This window comes from Mirounga angustirostris, unplaced genomic scaffold, assembly GCF_029215605.1.
Source record: "Mirounga angustirostris isolate CCGP_5_RB_7025 unplaced genomic scaffold, mMirAng1.0.hap1 SCAF_3, whole genome shotgun sequence".
Classification (NCBI taxonomy): Eukaryota; Metazoa; Chordata; class Mammalia; order Carnivora; family Phocidae; genus Mirounga; species Mirounga angustirostris.
This window is the reverse complement of record NW_026991711.1, coordinates 163,742,376-163,761,261: the sequence shown is the minus strand read 5'-3', so window position 1 is coordinate 163,761,261 and position 18,886 is coordinate 163,742,376. Positions and strand designations below refer to the sequence as shown.

General features: G+C 41.8%; 1 protein-coding gene across 1 annotated transcript in view; it reads left to right on the top strand.

Moving 5' to 3' along the window:
* Positions 1–16,341: 16,341 nt before the first annotated feature.
* The window catches only part of RAPH1 (Ras association (RalGDS/AF-6) and pleckstrin homology domains 1), a 93,707-nt gene continuing 91,162 nt past the window's right edge, over positions 16,342–18,886 (top strand). The window contains 1 exon segment of the mRNA XM_045868159.3: positions 16,342–16,728. The gene's annotated coding sequence lies outside the window, so the exon portion shown is untranslated.

The following is an 18,886-nucleotide window of genomic DNA, read 5'->3' as shown; positions in this document are numbered from 1 at the left end:
AACCCAGTTCCCTATAAGCTCTCTTCTATTCCTTACTCCTACTTCAATAGCTAAATCATGACCTCTACCCCTTATTTTCCATGGTGTTTCTACCTTGGTTTCCACTTCAGTTAGGAATGTGTTTGACTGCAAGCAACAGAATTCCCAACAGTGGCTTAACCAAACAGGTGGGGTTGTTTTGTTTTGTTTTGTTTTGTTTTTTGTTTTTTAATAACAAGAAGCCTTGGAGGTGTGGCATCCAGGGCTAGGACTGCAGCTGCGCAGTATCAGAGATGGAGCTTTGGGGCACCCGGGTGGCTCAGTCGTTAAAGCGTCTGCCTTCGGCTCAGGTCATGATCCCGGGGTCCTGGGATCGAGCCCCGCGTCAGGCTCCCTGCTCAGAGGGGAGCCTGCTTCTCCCTTTGCCTGCCGCTCCCCCTGCTTGTTCTCTTTCTCTCTGAATCTTACAATCTTGAAATCTAAATCTTAAAAAAATCTAAATCTAATCTAAAAAATCTAAATCTAATCTAAAATCTTTTTAAAAAATCTAAATCTAATCTAAAATCTTAAAAAAAAAAAAAAGACATAGCCTTATTCTCTTTTCTCCACCATCCTTAGCATTGCCTTTGATCACTATATACTGATGCAGGATGCTTATATTCAAGGCTGGAAAACAAAAAGAAAAGAAGGGGTTCTTGCCAGTAATGCTTATCCCTATTTCTCAGGAAAGCAAAATATTTCCCAAAAACCTGTCCCTGACTCCCAACAGACATCCTTTAATATGTCTTGCATTAGAATTGGTTCACATGGCCACCCCCAACTGCCAGGGAGGGAAATGGGGATGGTTTTGGGTAGCAAGCAATGATATATGTTATAGTTCCCAGTCCACTTATTCTAGTGCTGGGATCCACCTTGCTCTTGTCCTTCTAGGAACCAGAACCTGTGAACCCCAGACCTATAAGGAGGGCAGTGTTACCCACTTCCAGAACTCCCTACTGCTAACCGCCTGCCTGGGGTTCTATTCATTGCCCTGACATGATCCATGGCTGTTACTCTCAGGAGATTGACTGGACAGCTTCCCATTGCCTCGGCTGAACTCATCCTCAAAGCACCCACTCTATGTCCAGTGCTTGGCCGGACACTCTGAGTCCCCCACCCTGACGCTGAGCTCCAAAACCGATCCTCAGAGATAATTTAGCTTTTTAGTCCTAGACGGCCTTTAATCTTATGTTTCTAGTATAGCTGACACATGGTAAGCCCTAACAAAAGTTTTTCTGAAGGAATGAATGTCCAGGTCTACCCGATATATGGATTAGAATGAGAGTTTAGGCAAGCCAAAAATCCGGGAAGAATCATCTATGTTCTTTGTTCTATAAGACACTCTAGGAGTACACATTTCTATGTGATAAAAAAATGTACATGTAGATGATTTGTTCTTCAATTGCTATGCTGCTTAGGGAGTGCTGGAGGAAAAAGATTTTTCTCCCCCTTTCTGGAAACTTCAGGAAAGAATCAGGCATACATCCTCACATTACACTGAGAGCCGGTAACTTTTTTGTTGTTGGCTTTCCCTGCCCGCAGTTTTAATGTCCCTGATTCTGTGAACCATGATATATAGACATGGGTAATTGGTGGCAGATGTACATATCTTCTCCTCTAGAATAAGTTTAAGGAAATATGATCTAATTGAGGAACAGTTCAAACAAGCACCGATATTTAATTAAAAGTCATGTTCCCCTTGGATAATACTTAAAGGAAAGAAGGCTTTGGTTATACAAATAGAAGCATAAAACATAAATAGGAAATATGGTAAAAATTTTTAGGACAAAAAAGTCTTTCACTTAGAGTTTGACAAATATTCTACATGGACAGCCCCTCAAAAATTAAAAAAAAAAATGCATAGGCGGCTTTTGTGGTTTCCCATTATTTGTTGTGGTAACAGCAAAGAACAGCAAAGATGTATCTCATCCTACATTACCATGATATTCTAATTATAACTTTTACTTAGCATTGCTGTCACATGCATAAGTGTATCCAAAATTGGAGCAGAGGAACAGAGAATAGGAAATCTCCAGACAAAATGGAAACTCCTGTGTTTCTCTTTGTTAATTTCTACACTGCTAGAAAAACAGTAATTACACAGCAAAGGGTATTACAGAGGTTGCAAATATATCATAGAAGAAACTACTGGTAGTGACTTGCCTCTCTCTTTACCAAATTATTTTAGGAGAAAAAAAATCAATGAGTTAAACATAAATACATGTGAGGGGATTTGCTACTAATCACCTAGTGATTCTTCTAATGGTATAATTGTTAACTGTCTAAATTACATTCTCATCAATATTTTTTTTAAAGATTTTATGTTTATGTAATCTCTATACCAAACGCTGGGCTCGAACTCACAACCCTGAGATCAAGAGTCACAAGTTCCGTGGACTGAAGCAGCCAGGTGTCCCTTGTATCAACAATTTTTATGGGAGAATCAGGCTCTCAAAGGACAAAGTCACTCCTGAAATTTTCTAACTTTATCAATTGATCCATATTATCGGTGCTCATACTTGGAACATTTTACATACTGGAATTAATCTTATATTAATAAATGTCAACTATGGAAATAATTCCATGCATGCACCCATTTTCCTCACGTCTCTGATCTTTGATTTTTCTTTCTTGTCAGAATTTCAACTGAATTTGTGGAAGAGGGTAGCTATCATGTAGCTTACTAAGAGTTGATCATTAAGGCTTCAGACAAAAGATTCTCATTCAGCTCAGCAAGCTTGGGCAATCTGACTGTGTGGGAGGATGAGGCTTTTGAGATATGTATTTATGGCTTCCTCGTGTATTTTCCTCTTTCTCATCCTAAATTCAGGAAGGTAGTAAGCCACATGCTTCTTTTCCTCGGGGGAGTATTAAATGTATCACAAGGAGGAATGCAGAAGTTGCCTGCAAGATACTTCCCTACTTGGTTTTATTTTCAAATGCCTAAACTGCCTCCCCAACCGCCCCCCCCCGCCCCCCCGCCACTGCTTCCCCCTCCAGAAATCTATGCTGGGTTTCCTGGAGGTAAAAGAGAACGGAGTCTGCCTGTGAGGGAAAAGGTTGTGCCTTGAGGAAAATTAGAGATTTATGTGCACCCTTGTTTCCTGCCCTCTCTTCCCTGGTAGTAGCCTGAAGAAGTAGCCAAATAGTCTAGCTCATCAAAGATGCTTGTACCCAAGGGTTGAATGAAAGCAGCAGGAGTCATGGATCTGAGAGACACTGAGAACTAAGGCAGTGGGCACCTCCATGGAACGCAGAGTGGATGACAGAAAGGACCTCCCCTGGGCTTTGAGGCTACGTGAAGCCTCCATACTTCGTTGGCAAGGGATGGGGAGCCACAAGGGAACAACTGATTTGGATTTCTTGCCTACATTGTGGAAGGGGAGACTCCGAGTCAAAATAATTCAAGAAAACAGATGTGGTATTTTTTGCACATAGAGTTTGAAAATTGAGATTCATAGCCAGAACAACTGAATACGGATGCTAAAAAAGGATAAGTCGGAAGATATACCTCTTTCCCCTACTGAAAAAGAGTAGTGGTCCCCCTTTCACCAACAACTGATATTCTTTAGACACTGTAGTAAACCACACATAGGAACTAGCTGTGTCGACTTGAGAATGTGATCTTGAAATACGTATGAAGCATTTAGTGGACCAGTCCTATATCATTGCTCAAACCTCCCCATTGTTTCATTCAGTCATTCCATTCTTCTTCATTCATTCCCTGAGCTCACAGACAACACTCATTCCCTGAGCAAATGCCCTCTTATGTACTCCCATAGGACCTTTTTACTTGCCTTCAATAATAGTGGCCAAAGTCTGCACTTGTCTGTAAAGTCCATAAGTGAAAGAGCTTTGAAAGGAATCGTTCTTTCTAGAGGACTGGTATCCCCATTATTTGTTCAAGTTTTAAAATATAGTGTAATGACAAGAACAGTGACTGAAAATATTTACTGCTTTCGTTCCATGATGGGCCAGCACTGATGCTGAGATGGCTTCCTCCCCCACCCTCCGAAATTAAAGCTGAAATGGATACTGAATTATTGCTGAGGTAGAAAAGGAAAAGGGAAATTTTTTCTTTTTTTCTTTTTATTAACATATAATGTATTATTTGTTTCAGGGACACAGGTCTGTGATTCATCAGTCTTACACAATTCATAGCGCTCACCATAGCACATACCCTCCCCAATGTCCATCATCCAGCCACCCCATCCCTCCCACCCATCTCCACTCCAACAACCCTCAGTTTGTTTCCTGAGATTAAGAGTCTCTTATGGTTTGTCTCCCTCTCTGGTTTCATCTTATTTTGGGAAATTTTGTCACAAGTACTTTCACTTTCTTATGGAGGACAATCAGTTATTCTCCCTAATTTCAGTTCATAGTAAGCAAAACCACACACACACACACACACACACACACAAAATGTTCATGGCTTCAAATTTAACTTAATTTCAATGAGACTCTGATCATTAGAGCAACAGGATTTTCCTGGGTGTTTAAAAGATTGGGGAGGCAATTTATTACAAAAAGATACTGGTTATATGTAATATTCTTTTTTTTTTTTAAGATTTTATTTATTTATTTGAAAGAGAGAGAGCCAGCGAGAGAGGGAACAAAAGCAGGGGGAGTGAGAGAGGGAGAAGCAGACTTCCCGCCGAGCAGGGAGCCCGATGCGGGGCTCGATCCCAGGACCCTGAGATCATGACCTGAGCCGAAGGCAGACGCCTAACAACTGAGCCACCCAGGTGCCCCTATATGTAATATTCTTAACAGAAGATAGGAATATAGCTATTTTACGCTTACTTTCTTTCCCTAATTAAGGACTAATTCAGGTGTTTGGAATCACTTTTTAAAAATTGGGCTTTTTTTAAAGATTTATTTATTTATTTGAGAGAGAGAGCATGAGCGTGGGTGGGGAAGGGGCAGAGGGAGAGGGAAAGAGAATCTCAAGCACACTCAGGGCTAAGGGCAGAGCCCAATGCAGGGCTTAATCTCATGATGCTGAGATCATGACCCCAACTGAAACCAAGAGTTGGGTGCCTAATTGACTGTGTCACCCAGACATCCCAAAATTAGGCTGTTTTTTAGAGCAGTTCTAGGTTTACAGAGAATTTGGAAGGAAACTACAAAATTCCTAAGCATTTCCCTTTACCACCTCCCATGCCCTTTCCCCTCCCAAGTCTCCCTATTATAAACATCTTGCATTAGTGTAGTACGTTTGTTACAACTGATGAGGCAATATTGATACATTCTTGTTAAATAAAGTCCATAGTTTCCATTAGGGATCACTCTGTAAACATCCCATGGGTTTTGACAAATACATAATGACACCTATCCAACATTATAGTATCATACAGAATAGTTTTACTGCCCTAAAAATGCCCTGTGCTCCACCTACTCATTTCCTACCTCCCTTGGAATCACTTTTTAGCCACTTTTTAGATACATCATTGGTGTTCTACTGTTAGGGACAGTGCTGTATAGAATTGGGCTATTTCGTGCTTATGTTAGAATTATTGTGAGGAGGGTGTCATAGCCCAGGGAGAAAATACTGTCGAGGGTTGCCTGAGTGGCTCAGTTGGTTAAGCATCTGCCTTGGGCTCAGGTCATGATCCTAGGGTCCTGGCATCGAGCCCCACCCTGGGCTTGAGCCCCACCCTGGGCTCCCTGCTCAGCGGGGAGTCTGCTTTTCCCTCTGCCCCTCCCTCCTACTCATGCACCTGCGCCCGCTTTCTCTCTCTCAAATGAATAAAAATTTTTTTTAAAAGAAAATACAGTCAAAGGTTTTTCAATACCTGATTTGAACTTAAAATTTACACTTGAGAAATAATTTCAAAGACAGAAATTGGGTGATATCTGAACATAATTAAGTTTTCCTTTGGAAGAAAGCAGATGAATAGATCAGGCAAAGTTTGTAATTTATCCCTGCATGTATTTGTAATAAGACATTCTCTTTTCACGGAGAAAACAACAAAAGCATCTGCATATATAGCTGTAACATTTCAATGTCATTCAATTTTTTTCCCTCCTCTGTGTAAGATTAAAGTTTTATAAACTAGATCCTTACAGTTAGTAAGAATTTTTTTGTGGTCATTTTACTCAACTTCTTGCCTTTAGACGAAATAACCCTTAAGCCATTTTCCCCCCAAATTTTTTTTCAGAACTACCATAGAACTACATTATACAAAGTTCAGAATTTATTTAATTGTTTGATACTCTTATGGTGATAAATCTATCTAGGCACACCTAAATTTCATTGTGTGATTGTATGCTCATTCCCTACCTCAATCTCAATTCCTAGGGAGGAAGAACCCTTCTTCTGTAGAGCAAATTTTCACAAATATTAAGATTATTGTTAGGTTCACTTCCATTTTTTTCCCCTCACAGCTAAATGTTTCTGGCTTCTTCATCCTTTCCCATCAGGTCTTACTTCCCATTCTTAAATTATCTCTGTGGAAATGATGAGAAAACATGCAACATAAAGGATGACAATTTGGTATCATGAAACTATCTTCCAGTGTACCAGGCCATGTCTAATTATAAGTATTCACAATGGCCTATGCTTTCATCCAAGAAGAACTACACCTTAATATTTCGGAGCTTTGACTTAACATGCAATTTACTCAATCAACATGAACAAATTTGTAAAACATGAACGCAATTTGTAAAATATGGTATGGTTCTCGTCCTCATGGAGTTTGTCAAACAATAAAAAGTAGACGTAGGTATTGAATGCATGGGGCAGACCTTGCATGTTATAAACATCTGGAGGGGGCACCTGGGTGGCTCAGGCGTTAACCTTCGGCTCAGGTCATGATCCCAGAGTCCTGGGATTGAGCCCCCCATCAGGCTCCCTGCTCAGCGGGAAGGCTGCTTCTCCCTCTCCCACTCCCCCTGCTTGTGTTCCCTCTCTCGCTGTGTCTCTCTCTGTCAAATAAATAAATAAAATCTTTAAAAATAAATAAATAAATAAATAAATAAACATCTGGAGAAGGAAGATTTCTCTGGCTGATTTGGTGGGGATTTCATGGAGTGTCTTAGAGGTGGCTGGGAAGGGTGGACAGGATTTGGATTGGCAGGGCGGGGAGGTGAGGACAGTCCAGACCAGGAGAACGAGAGCAAAGCCACAAAAGCAAAGGCCATTAAGTGAGTGAGGAAAGATGAGAAGGCCAGCCAGAGTGCAACAATGTAGAGAAGTGGGGGCAGAGGAGGAGGGGGTGGTGAATAGCTTTGAAGCCAGTCAGAGGAGCTAATTTGAGATAGTAACAAGCAACAGGGAATAGTTATGGGCTTAAAAACATACCTATTTTAACCTCTTTTGCTGCAAACGATAGTAACAGCCAGTTTTGGCAGAAAGAGGAATCTATTGGTTTATATATCCAAACCTAGGGAAGGAGAAGAATATAGCTAGCAGTTCCTCAGACAACCCCAACCACACGTGCAAATACCACTGGGATCCTCCCTCTCTGTTTTCCTCATCTCTGCTTTACTCTCATGTTTTCTATGATATTAGAACCATACTCACCAACATTTTCTAGTTTGCCTTTTCCTGAGGGCCCCATCAGAGAAGAATTTCTCCCCCCGCCCCCAATTCTAGTTGAAAGAAAGAAAGAAATGCTGGGAAGGTCTCTGGTTACCCCAGTGTGGATCACATGCTCTCATCTGTAACCAGGAAAGAGGTACCATGATTGCCGGCTGTCCTTAGAACCACACGGTTGAGGTGGAGGCTGGGTTAGGAGGAGCAGTTCCAAAAGAAACATACTGTCTCCAGAAAAAGAAAAGAGGACAGGGCAGAGGAAATAGCAAATGTCCTCTATAATGACATTAATTTTTTCATTGTCATTCTATGAATAAAAAAAAGTAATGCAAGATCATTTTGAAAACTGGGAATATTGATTAAACACCAAGAAGTAAAAATTAAAAGCACCTGAAGTTAATCTTAATCTGGAGATAACAAACCTGTTATTATTTTGGTATACTTTGTTTCAGTTTTTCATGCAAATTTGTGTGTATCTATGTATGGGTGTGGTAGACAGAATAATGCTCCTCCCTTCAAAAGATATCCATGTCCTAATTCCTAGAAACTGTGGATATGGTACTTTACATAGCAAAAGGGATTTTGCAGATGTAATTAGGGATCTTGAAATAAACAACCTAACCTTATACCTAAAAGAGCTAGAAAAAGAGGAACAAACAAACCTCAAACCGAGTAGAAGGAAAGAAAAAAAGAAAGATTAGAGTATAAAGAAATGAATTAGAGGCTTAAAAAAATAGAAAATTTCAATGAAACCAGGAGCTGGTTCTTTGAAAAGGTAAACAAAATTGACAAACCTTTAGCCAGACTCATCAAGAAAAAAAGAGAGAGGACTCAAATAAATAAAATTAAGGATCTTGAGATGGAAAGATTATTCTGAATAATTTGGTTGGGCCCAAATTAATCACAATGGTGCCTGTAAGAGGGAGGCAGGTGGGTCAAAGTCAGAGAGAGACAGGAAGATACTATGCTGTGGCTTTGAAGATGGAGAATGGGGCCATGAGCCAAGAAATACAGGCAGCCTCTAGAAGTTAGAAAAGGTTAAGAAACAGATTCTTCACAGAGCTTCCAGAAGGAGTGCAGCTCTATCAACACCTCAATTTTAGCCAGCTGAGACTGATTTTGAATTCTGACCTCCAGAACTCTAAGATAATTATAACTCTGTGTTGTTTTAAGCCAATTAAGTTTATGATAATTTGTTATAGCTGCAATAGAAATACTAAACAATGGTGGGGCCTGGGTAGCTCTTGGTTTCTGCTCAGGTCATGATCTCAGGGTTATGAGATCCGGTCCCAAGTCAGGCTCCATGCTGGGGGTAGAGCCTGCTTGGGATTCTCTCTCTGCCTCTTTCTCTGCCCTGCCTCCCCCCACCCCCACCCCGCCGGCATGCTCCCTCTCTCCCCCTCTCTCGAAAGAAAGAAAGAAAGGAAGGAAGGAAGGAAGGAAGGAAGGAAGGAAGGAAGGAAGGAAGAAAGAAAAGAAAGAAAAGAAAGAAAAGAAAGAAAAGAAAGAAAAGAAAGAAAAGAAAGAAAGAAAGAAAGAAAGAAAGAAAGGGAAGGAAGGAAGGAAGAAAGTTAAACAATGGAGATATATATATATATTTATACAGGGGTTGGGGGTTTTGTTTTCAGCAAAGTCACGATCATACTGTCCTGATGTTTTGTGATGTACAGTTTTTCAAATTAAAGATTGTAGATTTTTTTTTTTGGTTTGTTTTTAGCAGAAAAAATGACACAGAGAAAGTGGTCCTGGTAGTGCCAGAGATTGGTTAGAAGTACTATGCAGGCTGTTTCAAAGGGAGAAGGAAGAGGCTAGTGGGAACAAACACACAGACTCTTGCAAAATGCTAGCTTGAGATGCTGAAGATCTTGAGAGGTGTAGTAGCAGAGAGAACAGTGAAGAAGGGACAATTAGGACAATTAGGGACATTTGAAGAGCATGACTGATGGGACTCACTCCGTGACAGCACTTTAGGTGATGTCATGTTCTTTGGCATAGCCGTGCCTCAAAGCACATAACTGAACAAAAGTTCTTGTGATCAGCTATTCATTTGTTTACTTTGTTTTTCCATGACATATTTTTCAAATGATTTTTCTCAAGTAGTTCAAAGAATCATGCAAATATGGCCATGAGGCAGCAAAGGGAGAGAGCCATTTCTTAATGCAATCATCAATCCCCTAGAGGAATTATAAAGGAAAAAAGTGTTAATTGATAAATATATAATAGAGGAATCTAAAATTGTTTCTGGTAAAATAAAACTTCTGTTTCAAAAAGCACATTTTGTCTATATGCTGCATATATACATTTTGACCATAAAGTCTGGAAACCTAGATAATATTTTATTTTTTTGCAGATTGAGCACTCTAAATTACTTCTTTTAGGTTATGCTAAAGATGTACATTTGTTCAAAGAAAATGTGAGACACAAATCATCTGAAGCAAAGAATCACAGATGGATGCGCTGGGGTCAATGGAAAGGCTACATTAATGTACTACGTTCGTTGCAACTTTGTTTTTTGTTTTTTTTTTAAAGATTTTATTTATTTATTTGACAGAGAAAGACACAGCGAGAGAGGGAACACAAACAGGGAGTGGGAGAGGGAGAAGCAGACTCCCCGCTGAGCAGGGAGCCCGATGCGGGACTCGATCCAGGGACTCCAGGATCATGACCTGAGCCGAAGGCAGTCGCTTAACCAACTGAGCCACCCAGGCGCTCCCTACCCCCCACTCTTTAATTACTATGCTTCCAGTCATTGTGACCACCAGGTGTGTCTGTATTTATTTACTTCTTCAGCCTTGATTGCTCACCTGGGATGGAGTCCCTTCAATTCAACAAATATTTACTGGGCAGCTATAATGGACTGAATGGCATCCTCCTCTTGCCCTAACCATCCCCCCATCTGGAATGTTTTTCCCTGTTTACAGTGGCAACTCTAGACCTGGCAATAACCCACACTAAAGGGATACTTGATGGAGGTTCATGTTCTGCCCTGTGCTTTCGCATTGCAGACATTTTTGAGATGGGCATAGCCTTTACTGTTTACTATTAAGCACTAAACACCAAAGTCACTCACTCTTTCAGTTAGTGTGTGTAGCTAATACTACTACCACTAATTCAGTTATTGAGCTAGAAAGCTGGCTCCAAAGTAGCATTCTGTAACATGTGCTTAATCAGAGGATTGCTGAGTTCTAATTGGTTGAATTCATATGTGGTCTGATTGCGGACGTCAGGACATTCGTAAGAGTGCAGGTTGTGATAACTGTTCTTGCATAATAGCTGGTGTTTGTTCTAAATAAATATCTGGAAATGCCCAGTTCTACAGATTTTGCAGATAATATGCCCCCCAAAAGGGCTACTCATAAAAAAAGAACCCTAATATAACCTTTTAAAAAATTACAAAGGATATGTAGTGCTCTATTTACCACATATTTATATTACATAGGACATGTAAATCCCACTTGTGGGAAAGAAACAGACATGCTTCTACGGCAAAGATCAAGTGTTCTGCAGTTGTTAATGTTCAACTGGGAGGGTTCGGATGTGTCTAGTATGGGGCAAGGGAGGCCCTTGCTTCACCTTATATTACTGCCCCGGACCCTGTTTCTCCTCTTGGCATTCAGATTCCAAGTGCCACCTAAATCTCACTTCTCCCATCTTAACCTGCTTCAAGCCCACTCAATCTTTCTCTTCTCTCAATTCCTATTGTATTTATAGTCTGTATTAGAGCTGAGTATTGTTCTCTGGTTAATTCATATGTTCTTATCTCCCTAACAGTTTTTTGAATGCAGAAATCCCTTTCTAAATTAAAATTAACTTTATTTTCTATTAAATAATATATGCTCTGTGTGTTATTTTCCTCAACATTTTTAGAGATTTATCTTCATAAATATTAACTTGGTTCATTCATTTTAATTGCCACTTAAAGAATACAAATTCATTAAAAGACAAAGAAATAAAAGAAAGTACCATAATCATACAACTCTGCAATAAACATTTTTGCCTTCTTGTTGTATTCTCTTCTAGATTTTTCCTATGTAATATGTTTTTTTCATATTGTGCATATCTTTTCATATCAAAAACTATTCTAGAAATAATCATTTTCTTTTTTTTTTTTAAGATTTTATTTATTTATTTGACAGAGAGAGAGAGAGAGCACAAGTAGGCAGAGAGGCAGGCAGAGGGAGAGGGAGAAGCAGGCTCCCCGCTGAGCAGGGAGCCCGACACAGGGCTCGATCCCAGGACCCTGGGATCATGACCTGAGCCGAAGGCAGCTGCTTAACCGACTGAGCACCCCGAAATAATCATTTTCTTAATCTCATTACTGGACATCTAGGGAATTTCCAGTTATTTGCCATCATCCCAAAATATCCAAGCTAATGTTTTGTTCTTACTTCTTAGAATAAATTCATAGAAGAGAAATTGCTTGATCAAAGAGATACACAGTTTAAGGTATTTTAAGGTCTGTTGCTAAACTGCCCTCCAGAATAAGGTTGAAACAATTTATATTTCCATCGGCAGGATATGAGTGTGTTTTCTCCCATCCTTTCCAAGAATGGGTGAGATCATTTTTTAAAATCAGAGACTATTTTTCGTATTTTTCTAGTACTCCTTAAAGTGATTCAGCAGAGATGGAGACAGAGTGGACACTAAAGATAGTTTTGATAAATTGATAAGTAGTGTTCTTCTCACTACTTATGACTACCGATTTTTTTAAGTAAATAATTATTCATTCACTCAGTATATTTATACTACATGAGATTGTCCTTGGTGTGCCTACTAAAAATGAATATGGCATCTAGAAATGAAATAAATACTTTCTTTGAATTACTGAAACATAAAACAGTGATGACTAGTTTCAAAGGTAATGTGTATAAAATCTACTCTTAAAAAGAAAGTGTCTTATTGTCCCAAGAAGTCTCTTGGGAACAAACAATTTGTCTCATTTTTCTAAGAATAGGAAGTACTAAAACTTCTCCTCTGGGGAAAAAGACTATGAATTTAGGATATGAAAATCTTCCCATCCATTAGCTATTAGAGTCTTCAGAATCAGGGGAATTGTGCCAGAGAGGAAGCCAAAACCTGGTGTGGATTTTCATAGTCTCAGTACATTTTAGAACCTGTCCTTCCTTCAACATGAAGGGGGGAAAAATCAACACTAAAATTTCTGGGGAGAGTTTTTGTTTCTATTCATTCCTAAAAGTTTGTTTTATTTAAAGATATCTCAGGGCTAGGGTGACTAGATGAATGTCCTATTTAGTTAGGTGATTTCTCCTGCTAAATTATCAGAAAGACCATAGTAAGGTAATAATTGGTCCCACTTTTTCAAGGTACAATTCTTTTCACCTTATTTAAAGTGGTAATCATTAAAAATTAGCATAGTTTTAGAAACTAGATTTGAAACCTCAATTAAAAGGATATATCCCATAATCCTTTTATAACATTTTCCTCTCTGTGATTTGCTAAAGGTATTAGAATGAGTTTGTCGCTCATAAAGCATTATGTAGTAGAAAGAGTATGTGAGTGGGGTCAGAAGATGTGAATTCTAGTCCAATGTCTTCTAATAATAGTTATTTAACTTTAGGCAAGTCACTTCTTTTGGGGCCATAGTTTTCTTTACTACAAACCAAAAATCTGGCTTAGGTCAGCATTTCCCAAAGTGTGTTCTGTGGAACGCATGTTTTATGAGATGTTCCACTGAAAAAAAGCAGTTCAAGATTGAGTACATTTGCGAAATGCTGCATATAACATGTGTCTCTTAGAAATTCACAGTGAACATATTAAAACCACTGAAAACCACTCTAGTTTAGAAACCCATCAAATTTTGGTTAGCCTAGCATTTTTCAGTTATTCGATTAAAGGAAAATTTTATGTTTGGGGATCATATCTACTAGAGTTCCAAATAACACACTTTCAGGAAATGACGGACTAAGATCCTTTGCTATGCCCTGATTTATGGTACTACTCTTTCTCCTACAGGTATTCAGCCTGTCCTCTGAAATCTGCTCCTCCTTCTGGGATCTCTACTTCACAGAGATGACCACGACATTCCAGTCTGTCTTCCAAACCAAAATCCTGAGGGTCATCCAGACTCTCTCCTTCTCATTCACTCCCTCATGTCCAATTATACATAAAATCCTATGGAGTCCACCTCCTTAATATTTCTCCCATCTAATCCCTCCTGCCCACTTCACCTGCAGCATATCTCATCCAGTTGTTGCCACTACCTCCTGATTTACTCCTGCCCCAGTCTGGTCTCTCTGGTTTCCAAAACGCAAATTCAGTTGTTCTGGGGCTTAAAATCTCCAAAGATTTTATTATTTATTAATAATTCCTAGAGTATCAAGTTCAAACTCCTTGGTTAACACGAGCCCCACCCACCACCCCCTTTTTAAAGAAGCCCTTCTACCTTTTCCTTCCACCTCTTTGACCCTCTTCTGTGCCTGTCCTGACAAAATGGAACTGCCTGCAGAGCCTCTAAAGCATTGTGCTGTTCGGTATCTCCATCCCTGCATAGGTATTGTTGTCTTTGTCTGAAACGCCAGTTCCCTCCTTCCTCATCAGGTTAGGTCCTCCTTGTCACTGAATATTCAGTTCAAGAATCCCCTCCTGTGGCACCTGGGTGGCTCAGTTGGTTAAGCGATGGACTCTTGATTTCAGCTCAGATCATGATCTCAATCTCGGGAAATGGAGCCCCACATCAGGCTCCGCGCTCAGCAGGTAGTCTGCTTGGAATTCTCTTTCTCCCAATCCCTCTGCTCTCCTCCCCCTGCTCTCTCTCTCTCTCTCAAATAAATAAATAAAATTGTAAAATCTTAAAAAAAAAAAAAAAGAATCCCCTCCATTGGAGGGCTTTCCTGAGCTGGGAATGAACCCTGCAGTCGTGACTTCCTTGCATCCTTTACCCACTAGACATTGTACATTTTGAGGGCAGGAACCACCTTGCCATGTCTTTCTTGCCTTTGTATTCCTAGGCCTTAGTTAGAACTCAATAAATCCTTGTTGAATGAATGAATGGTTTCATGGTTTAAAGGAAATGATGAGAACTTGCTTACTTTCCTCAATGGCTGAAAGTGACTTTTGTTTTGTTTTGTTTTTCTTTCTTACTAGCCTTGACCAACCTAAGTCCTGGGAGGAAAGATAGTTGACTAAACGCTATCTAAAAAGCGCTCAATAATCTATTTTTTAAAGGAAGTTCAAAGAGAGGAGTATCTTCCTTGTATAGTATCACTCAGCCTGGTAATAGTATTTGATGACAATAGAGATTTATCAGGTCTGGCACTCAGGTGTGTATAATCTCAATAAACCTGGTCATGAGGGAAATGGGATATGTATGTATACATATCATACAGATATGTATGAATTATCACTTATCAGAATGTTTGCATTTGTTAATTTAAAAATATTTATTGTGCAAGGTACCATGCTAGTATTATGGAAGATATAAGAATAAGTAAACTGTTGTATTACATTCATTAGGGAAGGTCATAACTTACTGAAATAATTATAATTAGAGGTAACAAATGATGAATTCCACAAGAAAGGAACACAAGGCAAGGAACTGGTCAGCAGCACCATCTTCATTTATGAGATTACAGTATTCTACACAAGAATATCAAAGCACCTACAAAACTTAAATGCAAAAGCCCAGTTAATGTTTCCAAAGTACACATATCTCAAGAGTGAAATGCAGCTAGTAACTGTATCCTATGGTTCTGAATACCAGTTTGAAACGGATTGTGTACCAGTTTGGAACAGATTGTGCAAAAAGACTGGAACCATTTTAAAGTCCTCAAGAATATCTGAAAAAAGGGATGTAACTAACCAAACCAGGACATGAACACTCTGGTTCTTAGGGAGCCCAGGCATCAGAAATGTACAGTCAATTCTTTACCTGTGAAAATTCAGGTTGCAGATACTCTTAAGCAAACGGGAAGACATGATAAAGGAATGTTCACTGCAACTAATTCCAGGTAACACTTCCGACTGGTCAGTTGTTTTAATGCTGTCAATAAACTTGCTTTGCATGGAGCCAGGCAAAAATTATTTAATTCTATTTTTTTCCTTTGATCAACTTTAGGAGGTCAAAATAAAGATATAAAAACTTAAGATTAAAACTTAGAAGTCTGACTAAGTCAAGCCTACATCAAAATAAACTGTATCTGAGGAATTTAGAGCTTGATGATCAAGAAAAATGCCAAAACCTTATTCCTAAACAATTTCAGTAAGGGGGTGACAGAAATTAAGAACGCAAAATAAGCAAACTTCTAAGGTGAAAAGTAATTAAAGATAATGGAAATGTCCAATTTTTAAAAGCTTCTCATATAGTACATGAAAATACGGAGAGTTGTCGGCCAAAATGGGTTTTCCTAAAAAAAAAAAAAAAAGGCCTCATAGACTGCAACGACAATGGTCCTTTAAGCGCCTAAGACATCTGATGTGTTGCTGGGGTCTTTGAATACATGAATGACATATAGGTGCATGCATACAGGTCCTTGACAGATCTGCTCGATGCTTCTGTGAGTCCCGCGGCCCTGGGACAGAGGCCACTGGGCCTGCGTCCAACGAAAGGCGAGCAGGGGGTGGGACGGCACCGGGATTTTCCTTCCTCGCTCATTCATTCTCTGATTCACTGGTTCCTGGAGGCGGTTTACAGGCGCGCGCGGAGGAAAGGCGGAGCACCGCAGACAGCCCCGTCTGGGTGCGGTCCGGGGCCTGAAGGCAGGGTGAGAGCAGGCCGGGCACCGGGGCGCGGGCCGGGGGCGCGGGCGGGGGGCGGACGCCCGGGAGGGGCGGGCGCGGCCGCCTGCGCCGGAAGTGAGTGGTTGGCGGCGGGCGGGGGCAGCGAGCGGCCGGGCGCGAGTCGGTCCGCAAGTCCGCCGCCGGGCCCTCAGCTCCGCCTCCTGCGTCTCGCCCGGACGCGGCCGCACTCGGATCGGCCACCGCTGGGCGCTGCGGCCGCCCCGCCTGCTGCGCGCTCCCGCCCCGCCCCCGCCGCCGCCGCCGCCGCCCGGTCGGTCGGTCAGTCAGTCAGTCACGGTGCGCGCGGCGCGGGAGCTGCGGGCGCTCACGGCGTCTCCGGGGAAGGAGCGCCGCGCCTGAGGAGGCGGCGGCGGCGGGAGCAGCGGGAGCGGAGGCTGCTCAGCCCTGGGCCGCTGGAGGATCGAGCAGCTGCCGCGGTGAGTGCTCAGCCTCGCCCTCGAGGCGGGCGGAGAGGCCGGCCGGGCGCGGACTGTGGGGCGCTGCCGCGGCTCCCGCCTCCATTTTCCCGGCGCCCGGCCCCGCCATCCGGGCGCGGTGCGGGCGGGTGGCCGAGCCTGGGGCGGGGTCGCTGCCGGGCCGGGGCCGGGCTCGTCGGACCACGCCCAGCGAGGCGGTGGCGGGTCGGTGGGGGTCGGTGGGGGTCGGTGGGGCCAGGGCTGCCCCCCTGCGTCCCTGGGGGCAGCGACGGAGGGAGACAATGAGATACAGGACCGCCTCGGGAGGGTGCGGTTGGGCTTGGAGCCGGCACCGGGTGCTGGTGGCCCGGGACCGCGAGGAGGAAAGGACCGTCCCCGATTAGCCGCGGAAAGCAGTGATTCGGTGTCTGGGATTCCTCGGGCTTCGGTGCCCCCCACCTTTCATAAATAAATTCAGTGCAGAGATCTAGAAATGCGGAGCGCCTTCTGCGTCTTCTTTCGAATTAAGCAGGCTAAGTAATTGCTCCCTTGCTTTTGAGCCCCCTCGCATCTTGCTGTGTCTGTGTGCATTCCCGCCGGAAATCCAAACTGCAATTCATGGGGCGGGATGAGGAGAAGAGGGAGGCCGTGTAATAGTGTTAGGATGCCTTCATTTTAAGACAGTCTGAAAGATGCGGTTTTCTTATTCCGACAGTGTCTTAGGGTGTCCCCACAGTGTGAGCTGGGAACCGCATTAGCCTTAACTGCTTGTAAGCACGAAGACGTTGCTTAGTATGAATTAAGAGCTTGTTGGAAGGGTATAAGCGTCGCATCAAATGTCTCGTGGGGGGGGGGTGTCTCATATTCTGTGGGAAGAGCGGTTGGGGAAATCTGGGAGGATTGAAAGATTCTTCACTTCACCTCCCAATAAGGGTTGATGTGTCTGCAGCATTTCTCTCGGAGAGGTGGAGAGCTGCCTGTGTGTCTGTAAAATCTGCTGTATGGGAACCGTGAAGGTAACGGGCTAGGGATAGGGCGTGAACGGGTTATTAAAAGGGTGGTAGTGATCTCACAGGAATCTTAAATTAGGCGAATCTTTATGGAATACCTACTGTCTGTTAGAGTGGGGGACACGAAGTGGACACGACCTGCAGCACGGAGTGGTGGAAAGAGCTCTTTTTTGAAGCCAGGCAAACCAGAGGCTCCAGAAACCCTGGAATTGGCTAGCAGTGTGACAGCTAAGCTATTAACTCTCAGCAGTACTTTTCTATCAGGAAAATGGTAATAACACCACCTGTTTACCTCTCCGGTTGGTTGTCAAAACAGATTAAATGAGATAATGTATGCAAAATGCCTAGCACCTTTCAAGGTTCTGAGGTGTTAGCAAATGTTTCCTTTCTTCCCTAGCCTACTGCTCTTGGGATTTTCCTGGGGGTAAGGTGAGGGAAGAAGTTAAGGTAGGTAATTGTAATGCAACACATTACATGTTTAAAATGCTGGAGTAAAGTTCCAAAACAGGCGAGCAAAGAGGAGAGATTAATTCTAGATTGGGAGCACGGAAGCTGAGGGATTTAAGTGGAACCTTTAAGAATGGGTAGGATTAAAAAAAGAAGAAGAAGAAGAAGAAGGGGTAGGATTTCAACTGATGTAGATGGGGAGGACATTCCAAGCAGAGGTGGTACTATCCTTTGAGAGCCCAGTTGAGGAGTAAGACCAATGGAGGAAGGGCAAAACAGAGATACTCAAAAGCTTTTTAGCTCTTGTTGAGCCTGACCTTCAAAGATTGTCTCTGTTATTTTGCTTTTTGTGTTGTGAATTTCCCAGAAACCAGATCTAGCCCTATTCAAGTACGTACCAAAATGTCTACAAAGCTTTAATACATGATTTTTTGGGGTTAGACATTTTGTGTTATTTGGACTGCCGCTCTCTTCTGTTTGAATTTAATAAATAATTATTTGTAGATGTCTCCTCATGATGAATATTAGCTCTATTTGGTCGGAAAAAGCAGCTGATTTTTCAGATTCAGAGGTCTCATTAAGATTATATAGTAAGTAACTGGCCAAAAGAAGTGGTGTAGTGTGCCTCCAACTCTGGTTTAATTTAAAACTCTGATATAATTTGTTTTCACTAATATTTTAACACATCATTCTCCGAAGAGGTGTTTTTAACCACGTCTTTG